Source organism: Periplaneta americana, chromosome 11 (assembly GCF_040183065.1).
Source record: "Periplaneta americana isolate PAMFEO1 chromosome 11, P.americana_PAMFEO1_priV1, whole genome shotgun sequence".
In the NCBI taxonomy this organism is placed as follows: domain Eukaryota; kingdom Metazoa; phylum Arthropoda; class Insecta; order Blattodea; family Blattidae; genus Periplaneta; species Periplaneta americana.
Window position 1 is genome coordinate 170,574,661 of NC_091127.1, and position 12,827 is coordinate 170,587,487.

Here is a 12,827-nt window from a genome sequence, read left to right on the forward strand (position 1 = left end):
AATCATGTTTTATTTCCAATTCTGTTGTGATTATTATTGCTTAACCTCAACTACGTAAGCCTACACTACAAGTACCGGTACACGTACATAAGTTAATCCATTAATTCATATTTCCATTATTATTGTTGTAAAGGGAAATGCCAATTAATATTTATTGGTTTCATAGTTAATTATCGCTATAATCTTGAATGAGTGAAGCGATTATAGTAAATTTCAGTTCGTTTTGCACAAACAAAAATAATATTAACCTATTTCTTGCAGGTATCTTCGAGTTTATGGTGGAATTTAATATACTTCATTAAAAAATAAATTAACTTCATGCATTTAATATTTAAATAATGGAAGGAAGGTGTTAATTTTTCCAAAAGAACACGACAACGAAAGTGTAACATATTTTGTCGGCTGCTAGGAGAGAGATTACGATGATGAGGCGATAGTAGCGATCCTAGTGGTGGGCAACTATCCATGTTTGCATTTTTACTACATATTGAGCTTCGCGACTGTATATAGTAGACTGTGAGGCTACTATGACTGTATATGCGGTCTTGAATCTGTGTGGAGGACGGTTGAACTTGATTAGTAGAAGGGGTGGGAGTGAAGTACATTCAAAAACTCAGGTACAATAAAAATTGAAGTAAAAATAAAATGATGTCCCTGTATGACTTTTGAAATTATGGCGTGAGTCTATTGAGATAGGAACGAATCACTGGCTGATGATGATGATGATGATGATGATGATGATGATGATGATGATGATGATGATGATGATGATGACTACCATCACCACCGGCGAGCATATTTAGACAATTCGTTATTATTTCACGGGAATAAAATACCTATAATTTGAAAATAACTCATCGGATTAACGGTATAGAAGCATATTATGTCTTTCTTAATATGCGAAGTAAAACCAAGCAGCAAAAAAGCCTATATTTACCTTCACGATGTACTCCATCTGCTGTTGCTAGTTCCATATCTCACTCATGTCATACATACAAGTTAATAAAACACTGTAATAATAGAGCAAACAAAAGAAAATAGCCTAATATATACACGCGTTTGTTACAAGTACGGAAATACTCAATTGTCACAGATAAATAGTAAAAAATTAATCGATATTAACAAAAAAAGAAGACAATTACACAATAAACCATCTCTTCCAACGACACAAGCATACACCGCTGTCCTGCACTAGGCAACTGCTGTGGTTACAACCAATCACATTTCAGTGCTTTTCTACTAGCTAGAAAGTTCAGGGGTGAGGGATGGTTGATGTCATTCAGTTCAGCTGTGCTGTGGAGTATTATAGAGATACTCGTTGCATTGCCATAAGTAATCCATGTATAAAAAATTGAAAGTGAAATTTCAGTAGCTGGCCATGTGTAATAAATTAGTAGGCTTTGTAGAAAAGAAGACTGTCTACTAATTATTCCCAGCTTAATACACATGATTCTTTGACAACATTATCATATGATTAAAAAAATATTATTATTATTATTATTATTATTATTATGTGCCTCAAATTTCGGCCCGAGATTGTATAATAACTTCATCTAAAAACATTCAAAATTAGCATCTTCCAATAATAAATTATTTAAAAAGTAAACACTTCAACTGATTTTAAATACTGATTAGTATTTTAATAAATTTTAATTTAATGTTATTTTATTTTGTTTTGTATGTATATATTTTTTTGTTTCTTTTTTATATATTTTCATTTCTGATATTTTATATTTTTCATATTTCTCTCTTACATTAAATTTAAAAAAATAATATTTTTACGTTATTAATCTTTCAGAATTCAATAAATAAAATAGAAATAAAATATAATTTATGTATATAAATTATTACTCCATTATATTATTGCATTATATTTTGTATTTATTTTACAATAATTGTATTATTTAATACTTTTTCATTTTACTTTATTATTGTTTAAAGGAGCCATCACACCCCTTATACGTTCTAGTTAACCTCCTCTTTTGTGTATTTGGTATAATTTCATTGCATTTCTTATATTATTATTTTGATATTTTTCACTTCACTTTTGCTTACCTACATTTGATTACATAAATTAAACAATTAAATAATTATTTTAGTTTAGGCTTAAACTTGTAATTTTACTTTTTAATTATTCAATGTAATATTCCACTCCCGGCCATAAGCTTTTGCTTCATCGGGAGTGCCAACCAAAAGTGTACTATTATTATCTTTCAAATAAAATTATTATTATTATTATTATTATTATTATTATTATTATTATTATTATTATTATATTATCATGGTGTTATAATTTCAGTTGTCACGTATGATAAGTTGGCAACTAACTAGTATCTTATTTTTTACAATCTCAGAGTAGTTTATTTTCTAAAATTAATTACGTTTACATTACACTGATACTCAATATATGTCATACATAATGACAAAATATTTACAAAGAATTTAATAGTCAAGCAATTAAATCAAATACAGGGACATAATATTATTTTTACTAACATTTTTAATATTAACTTGCCTATACCTCTGGATCAACGCCGTTTGCTACCCCCTCCCACGACTGGAGTTCGATGATACTGGCGTAATATACAAACAAATCACTTTACTAGGTATAGGAGGGAAGAAAAGTAGTTCATCCATTTACGTAAACTAGGAAATATTGTGCTTTTGAGTTTGATAATTTTCGTTAGGTTTTTGTTTAATCAAAATACAGTACAGTATTAACAATGAGTGTTTTTACTCACGAACTGAGCTATCCATGTGGACGTATTCATTATGCAGTGTATATTATACTATCTACAGCACATTAGCGTACAATATAGAGAATGAAGTTAAATTGAAAAATAGTCATAATATGGATATTTAAACACATTTTTTAAAATGGTGGCCGTTCATTTCGATACAGGCTTCAGTTCTAATGTGCATATTATCGCACTATAGACTATTGTACCTAATCCCAATTATCAGTTTCAATTTTCGTACTAGTAACTCATGTTGAAATAATTCTGTACCTACTCTGTAAAAGAGTACCTTACGTACTGTAAATCTTCACTTCTGCCCGATCCGAAATGATAAAATTACTCAGACATACTATCTACTGTCCGTCCAAGTGGTTATGCCATAGGGTCGTAGAAAGGGAGGAAATCACGTGACAGTTAATTAGTTAACGAGACCCTTTCATTTAAGTTATTCTAAACAGTTGTATAATATTACGTAGACGTCCAATTCCTAACAGAAATTAATGTTCTCAGAAAAGAGCTAAGACAGCCAAGCCACTAGCTGGCGAATAAAAGCTGGTGGGGGAAACCGGGATATGACGTAGGCAAATGGACAACAGTACCTGTACGAAAATTATTCAATATTGAAAGCTCTTTCGTCACTGGAAAACGCGAACATATTTTCGGAACGTACTGTTTACTATGACCGTAAGGCTACTATCACTGTATATGCGGTCTTGGATCTGTGTGGAAGACGGTTGAACTTCATGAGTAAAAGGGGTGGGAGTGAAGTACATTCAAAAACTCGGCTACAATAAAAATTGAAGTAAAAATAAAATGATGTCCCTGTATATTATAAAACATGCACTCTGTTCCAATAGAAGAAAGATTTAAAGTAATCCGTAAATTGTAACGGTTTTGTAAATATTTTAACATGGTATTATATTTCTTTGCGATAGTGTCATATTTTTCACATTTTAGCTTTCTCAAAAGCAATATTTTCTTTATATTCAAGGATATTTAATACTAAAAGAACACATACTTTTTAATCCAATTCGTTAATAAATTCAAAATGTCCAGAGAGCATTTATGAAGTCTTGAGTAGTCAGTAAACTATCCGCAGTTAACATTTAGTACGTAAGCTTAAATGTTTCAAACCATTCCAAAGTTCGTAAAGGTAAATCTCCCCTTCTGCCTACGTACAACCCCATTAAAGCACTAAAGGGGTCTGGGGATTTAGCTCCGGACGATGCGATGCTGCCTTAACGAGGAAAGTAACCATCTCACTTCCGAACGCTGAACTCCAGCAGAGCATGCTGCCTTATTGTCAATAGTTACGAAACTGAAAATACGCTTGTCACATGTTCAGCGTAATCACTATAGAGGATTCCACGTTTACATCTTTTCCACATGTATTTCAGAGCTGGTCAATTTAATTTCAGAAAGCATCGCTTGTATTTCAGATCAATCAATTGTATTTCAGAAAGCATTGCTCAAGATAGGGACCAATGGCGGGCTTATGTGAAGGCGGCAATGAACCTCCGGGTTCCTTAAAAAACAGTAGGGGAGAGTTGGGTAGTATCGGACATCGGGTAATATCGGACAGTTAGTTTCTTTCATCTACCACAAGATGATAGTACCTGAATGACATAGTTACGTTTATGTGATGTCGCATACAGAAGCGTAAACATTATTCAGGCACTACCATCTGTTGGTAGATGAAAGAAACGCACTATCCGATATTATCCGATGTCCGATACTACCCAACTCTCCCCTAAAAAGTATTTCAGAAAGCATCACTTGTATTTCAGATTCGTCAATTGTATTTCAGAAAGCGTTATTTGTATTTCAGATTAGTGATTTGTATTTCAGAAGTTATTCATTGTATTTCGGAAAGTGTTAATTATATTTCAGAATAGCATGAGCCAACAATTTGCTATACCGTATTCATAATTTTAACATTCATAAAATTATGAATAGATCTTTCGAACCATTGTCAGTACCTTACTTTAAAGATTACCAATACACATGTACAGCAGTTTGTAATTCACTGTTTTTCAATGGTATTTATTTATTTAAATATGCATTTATTTATTTATTTAAATATGTATTTATTTAAATATGCATTTATTTATTTAAATATGTATTTATTTAAATATTTATTAACTTATTTATTTACTTATTATTTATTTATTTACCAATTTATCAATTAATCTATTAATGTATTTGTTTATTTATTTATTTATTTTTAATTAATTCACTTATTCACTTATTTATCTATGTATCTATTTATCTATTTATCTACTTATCTATTTATCTATTTATTTATTTATTGACAAAATAAATTGTAAAATACCGGAAAGTCAAAGACAAAATGAAACCTATCAACTACGAGGTTATTTCGCGTCTATAAGATTGGTGATAGCGAGATGGTATTTGTCGAGATGAGGCCGAGGATTCGCCATAGATTACCTGACATTCACCTTACGGTTGGGAATAACCTCGGAAAAAACCCAACCAGGTAATCAGCCCAAGCGGGGATCGAACCCGCGCCCGAGCGCAACTTCAGACCGGCAGGCAAGCGCCTTAACCGACTGAGCCACGCCGGTGGCCTAGATTGTCTTTGTCACCTTAATTTTGTAAATATATAGGCCTATATATATACGGTGTGTGTGTGTGTGTGTGTGTGTGTGTGTGTGTGTGTGTGTGTGTGTGTGTGTGTGTGTGTGTGTGTGTGTAATTGTTTGTATTTAATAATCAATATCTTAGTTATAAGTGAGCATTGTAATTGGTTGCTCTGTTATGTTCACATTTTAAAATAAAATAAAATGAAATGAAATAAATTGAATAAATGGTTCAGGATGATTGATTGTGTTACTATGGATTTCTTCAATTAAAAATATATAAAATAAAGGAAACAAAGCAACCTGTTTTCTTCTGTCGTTGATTGTCTCATTTCCGACTTCATTTATAAGCATTAGGTTGGTACACTCAACTTTCGATTATCCGTTACAAAAATTAGGATTGACGTCGCTATTGAAAAAAAAAATCATGGTTAATCCAAAAACGTGTTAAAATTAGTTATTTTATAGCTCACATTTAAGAAAGATTACATTTGTCTTTGTCTGCAAATTAGATTGAACAAGTACAGTTGTATACGAATTGGTTTCAACTTTACTTTTGAAACTAAATAATACGAAATATCGGAACACAACTTGCACCCTTTAAATATAGACCTTCGTCATTTTTAAATGCTTTAAACGCTGCCTTCATAACGCACCGCATTCAGGAAACGAATTGCACCTCAAATGCACCTCGCGGCCCATTACTTGGCAGCGAAGCTAATGAAGGCTGTGATTGATGTCGGAGTGGGTTGCGAATTAAAGGAGATAGCGTGGAGAAGCAATCTGGGTTACTGGATATGCTATGTTAAGTAGGTTAAATATTCGTTTTCTTTCCTCGCGTTCATTTCCGTTCAAGTCCATCACGGTAAATTTCATCTTATTAGCGGGATTCATTATTTTTAAGTAAGTTCACACAGTGAACACAAATGTATCACTCTTACTCAGGGTTGCCAGACTTTTATACAGGGTGATTCAAAAGGTAAGGTAAACCGGTGAGGGGATCATTCAGGGCGAAATTTAGAGTAGGGAAGTCGTTTGTCAGTTTTACTTATTTGTAACCGTTTCCGAGTTACAACAGGTCAAGCGGTTCATTCACATCTCATGATACTTACAATAAATACTAATTTATTGTCAGTTTTTCTTAATCTAGGTTTGTTCACAAAGCATAATTTCCACCATTAATGGAATGGCAACGGAATACACCCCCTAAAATGTGATTGGCCAGCACGGTCCCCTGACTTAACGCCTCTGGCGTTTGTATCCGTATGCTATATAGTACGTTTATGCTATTCAACTTTTTATGTCTTGTAACCCACATCGAGTTTATCTCGAGCAGTTTATGTCTTATACTATGTAACTGGTTGTGATTATATGCAATTTTCTACTTTATTTTATAATCTTCTTATATTATATAAATGATCTTGACTATTTGTAATGCTGGGTAACTTTCGGTGCTGGACCCCGAACTCATTTCACCGGCATTATTACTTTCATGTCATTCAGACGCTAAATAACCTAGATGTTGATACAGCGTCGTAAAATAATCCAATTAAAAAACTATTTGTAATTTTCTATTATATTTTATGCTCGACCATACCGAAATGTAGTAATTATACACCTGGTAGTAGCCCTTTAATGCACCTCATTAAAATACACCTATTCATTATAATGCAGTTGTTCAGCCAATGAGAAATCACCATTGTACTGATTATACCATTAAAAAACCGCAAGTATCGATTATTCTCGGATATGCAATCGAAAGACAATTAGCGAAAAGTCACGGAGGCTGGAAATCCAATACTGTCGCAGAAGATTATGTTCTGTTACTATAATAATTAGCGTTAATTGTAAGTAATATTCAAATAAACTCAATTTTTCATCTCGTTTTTCAATTCTAAATCGATTTCCAGGTTATGTTCATGTTATTCTCTAGATTATATCAAGGTCAATGACATTCGTGTTTCGGAAAAAATCAATACTTTCGCGTCTGCGCACATCTCACAATTCAGGTCAGTTCCGCTCCTCGCTTACATAACCATAACATGAATACTTACGAATAATTTCAAGTTAGAAATATGGTCGAGCGTAAAAAGTCGTATGAAACTTGCCTATAATGGTAATTAAGACGCTCGTATGAAAATTATGAAACTCGCTTGCGCTTGTTTCATAAACAAACATACTCGCGTCTTAATTACTACCATTATAGGCTCGTTGCATAATATACTATTATGTAATCTCTAAGGTATCTTATTTTGTGTTTTTTTTTGTATTCTATAATAATAATAATAATAATAATAATAATAGTTTTATTTTCCCTGGCAGAGTTAAGGCCATCAGGCATTCTCTTCCACTATTACATAATTATGTATTTCATGCATATTATTCAAACCTGGTTGAGTAGAAGCGAAGGCCTTATGGCCTTAACTCTGCCAGGCAAAATAAAACTACCACCACCACCACTCCTACTAATACCATTTGGAGTAATATCTTAAAATAAATGAAAAGAAATGAATACAACTTACTCACTTTAACAGAGAAAATATAGAAACAGACAGAGGACTGGCATGGACAAATCGTTGATAATTTCGACACAGAGACTGCAGTATTTATTCAATGATGTCCTTTGTTTACAGGTTCAATTATAAATCCAAAATGATTAAAACTACAGGGACATCATTTTATTTTTACTTCAATTTTTATTGTACCTGACTTTTTGAATGTACTTCACTCCCACCCCTTCTACTAATCAAGTTCAACCGTCCTCCACACAGATCCAAGACCGCATATATAGTCATAGTAGCCTTACGGTCATTGTAAACATTATGTTCCAAAAATATGTTGGCGTTTTCCCGTGACGAAAGAGCTTTCAATATTAAATCATTTTCGCACAGGTATTGTCATCCATTTGCCTACGTCGTATCCCGGTTTCCCCCACCAGCTTTTATTCGCCAGCTAGTGGCTGGGCTGTCTTAGATCTTTTCTGAGAACATTAATTTCTGTTAGAAATTGGACGTCTACGTAATATTATACAACTGTTTAAAATAACTTAAATAGAAGGGCCTCGTTAAGTAATTAACTGTCACGTGATTTCCTTTCTTTCTACGACCCTATGACATAACCACTTGGACGGACAGTAGATAGTATGTCTGAGTAATATTATCTTTTCGGATCGGGCAGAAGTGAAGATTGAATTTACAGTATTTAAGGTATTCTTTTATAGAGTAGGTATAGAATTATTTCAACATGAGTTACTAGTACGAAAGACGAAACTGGTAATTGGGATTAGGTACAAGAATCTATAGTGGGATAATATGCACATTAGAACTGAAGCCTGTATCGAAATGAACGGTCACCATTTTAAAAAAATGTGTTTAAATATCCATATTATGATTATTTTTCAATTTAACTTCATTCTCTATATTGTACGCTAATGTGCTGTAGACTATAATATACACTGCATAATGAATACGTCCACATGGACAGCTCAGTTTGTGAGTAAAAACACTCATTGTTAATACTGTACTGTACTTTGACTAAACAAAAACGTAATGAAAATGATCAAACTCAAAAGCGCGATATTTCCTAGTTTACGTAAATGGATGAACTACTTTTCTTCCCTCCTATACCTATTAAAGTGATTTGTTTGTATATTACGCCAGTACCATCGAACTCCAGTCGTGGAAGGGGGTAGCAAACGGCGTTGACCTAGAGGTATAGCCAAGTTAATATTAAAATGTTAATAAAAATAAAATGATATCGCTGTATAATTTACAATTATATTTGCAGGAATAAATATAACATATTTTCCTCAACATTTTTTTGGTTTAGCCGGTATATTTCGACGTTATTCATATTATTTTGACGCTTATACAGCCTGAAATGTAGTATCATCTATTGGATCCATAATTTAATTTTAAATTGCAATCTTAGAACACCGAGACACTGAACATCATCAAGCCATGTACTGTAGATAGGCTGTAGATTTATCTAGAAATTTGGAACAAATGCAACAGGCTTAAATCCTTTTTAGAAGAGCACGCAGCCTTTATTTTTAAGTGAAAGAAGAGTGAAAGAATTGCAGATTCCAACGTTGCTTCTAGAATTAATGAAAGCGTAGCTTTCGGAAAGAATCTGGCTTCAAATCAAATTGCCCATTACTCGTATCCCTCCTGATAGCAGGAGTTCAGTGGGATAAGCAGAGACGCGACCTGGCGGGAGCTCTGCCTGCTGTAATCTACTTACACGCACTGTTACTCGGGCAAATAGGAAGCTACAGCGAGTACCATGCACACTTTCCTGCACAGGGGGGTTCGCAAGTTGCGCCCCATGAGAAACTAGATCCCAGGCATATAAAACGATGATTACACCCATAACCAAACAAACAATATCTATGTATGTATGTATTTATTCACACTGCAAATGGGTATATACCCGGTGGCAGTGGTAACTAATTACACTCAATAATGACAATTAATAAAAAAACAATTAATAATAATAATAATAATAATAAAAAGGAGCATCCTAAAAAATGAAGCATGATCACTTAAAATAACATTTAAAGTAAATCTAATTTGTATCTTAACCCTAAGTTCGAACTAAGACCCACGAGTGTGACAGGTTTATACCTGCACAAGTACTTTTCGGCACTACACTTATTTTGCTGTCAACTCACTCACTGCACTGATTCTATCCTGATTTCACTAAGGCCCGATTGTATAAACCACTTAATCTTAGATCAGAGGTTAAATTGATCCTTGTTTCAGCTGAACTTGGAATTTTGTGTTGTATAAAGTCTAATCTGAGATTAATTTGTCTCAAACTAAAGTCAACTTTCACTGAAGAAATTTCTCCGATTAAGTTAGATGATCCAAGTTCAGTTATTTCGTTTCTGTTTGAAATGTACGAGTGACAGATTGTGCAAATAAAATATCCATTATTATTAATTTTAATAGATATGTTAGGTACATTTATATATATTTCTTTCAATTTCTTGCCTTAATACACAAACATTCTTATATTTTATAAGGCTCTATCGTGTTCAGCAGTATCAAATAACATAACCTATAATTATATTATGTTTATAACAACCACTAATTATTAATGGATATGATAGGTACATTCATAAATGTTCAATTAACTGTATTACTAAAGGAAAATTGTCGTTTTATAAAGCTTTATTATGTTTAGCAGTATCAAACACCATAACATGACAACAACTTGGAGAACAGTCAACCTTCTTCTTATTGTCCGCCATTATTTACATTGCACAAAAAACCAGTGTATCCAACAGAATGTAATACAGAAAGTTGCCAAAAAGTAGTTGTAAAGTCGCTAGATTTCTCACTATCAACAAAGAAAGATTAAATTTTGTCACTATGGGATGCTAAAAAGGTCCCTAAATCCCTATTTAAGCAATATAAAAGTTAAAAGAAATTGTTGTTGAAAAAGAGTTAAAGTCACTAGATTGGCAATACTGAACAAACCTGTGTAACATGGTCCGCGCATCACGTATTTCACCTGTTTATGCGATGTTGCCAAATCCTTTTCACGTGAACTTAGATTGCATTTGAACCAAGGTAATTTGATCGCATAAAAGTTTTATACAATAGAAGAAGTGTCTGAACTCTGTTCACTTTTCGATCTTCGATCACAATTGATCTTTAGTCAGGGAGTTTTATACAATTGGGCCTAAGACTTCTAACCATTTCACTGTTCAAATACTTTGCACAGCCACTTCACTGACACAAACACACTTCACTTACGCAATAGCCTTCCTCACTGATAGAACACTTCAAATGACAAGATATCATTTACACCCTTTAAATATTGTGCATAATATACTACCGTCTATTAGTAAAGTCCTTAAGCCTATTTTTAAATACATTTTTGGTTATTGGTAAAGCCTTTAGTAAGTCTGCAGGTAAAGCATTCCAGTCCGTGATAGTACGATTGAGAAAAGAAAACTTTCCAGTGTCCGTCCTCTGTCTTCTTTCCCTCAATTTATATGAGTGGTCGTTCCTTGAAGAGTAATTTGGCGGCTGCAACCTATTTTTTATTTCTCTCCAGGCAGACTCACCTCTGTATGTTTTGAACATTGAGCATAATCGAATTCGCGTTCTCCGGTCCGTGAGTGTGTCCCATTTTAATGGTGAATTATTACGACAACACTTGAGAGCCCGTTTTTAAATCTTTTCCAGTGTCTCAATATGTTCTAATCTGTAAGGATCCCAACATGCAGCACTATATTCCATTACTGGACGAACTAGTGATTTATATGCAATCTCTTTGGATTTATCAGAGCCTTTCCTTAGTACCCTCATCACAAATATCGAAGTGCTTGTTAAAGAAAGGGGACCGTAAATATAACAGATCTTCAACCACTTGTTACAGTCAATAATTTCGTGGATTGGCCGTGCTGTGCTGATGTGCATTACATTCTACAATGTATTGTGCTTGCAATAGTGTCAACTGTTTAATGGCGAATAGCGATTAATCCACGTGCTGATTGTAAACTACATATATTAGCTTAGATCAGCGGTGACCAAAACTCGAACGGCAGTGATTACACGCGACAGACAGTCTAAGAAGTAAGGAAACGGGGGAGAGGTACTTGACATGAAAACTACAATCAGTGGTTGTTCGCGCACTAACATTGAGTTCTTCATCAACCCGCTAATAAAAATAGCAAGCTTTGCTGTATCAGTAATGTCACTACTGTCATCAAGAACCAATAAAAAAAATATACAAATTTTCTTGTCTTTTTTTAATATTCCTCATGAACACAATCAGAAATTTCTTGAATTCTTTTTTGGATAATTAGTCGAGAAATGAGCAGTTTTTCAAAATTAATTAACAACTTTCATTGGACAAATTATTCCAGCCACCTTGATCATTACGCTTTTATAAAATTCTCCTTCGTTGGAAGGCTTAAGAGAAGGAGCTATTTCGTTCACCACTAGATAGCTAGCTTCCTTACATTTATTTATGTCATCTTTCTCTTCAAGACGATGATTGAAGGCTGATTTCAGTTCTTGGAGTTTAATAGCTCGTTTCATTACTACACTAGCACGTAATATTCAAACAGTTTCTCTATATTATTATTATTATTATTATTATTATTATTATTATTATTATTATTATCATCATCATTACTATTATTATCATTATTATTATCATTATTATTATTATTATTATTATTATTAAATCAATAACTAGTAAATAACTGATAATAATTATAAAAAGATTTTTAAAAATTAAAACTGAGATATAGCGTAGTAATTATTTTATCCTTCAAGGAAAAATCTAGGCCTATATATTCAGGAACGTATATAAGAATTATGGTAACACTTGCTGATAAATAATAATAATAACAATAATAATAATAAAATAATACGTATTATGCCTGTGTATTCAGCGTAATGCTCTGTAATGTCGCTTCTATATACTTACATACTTACTTACTTTTAAGGAACCCGGAGGTTCATTGCCG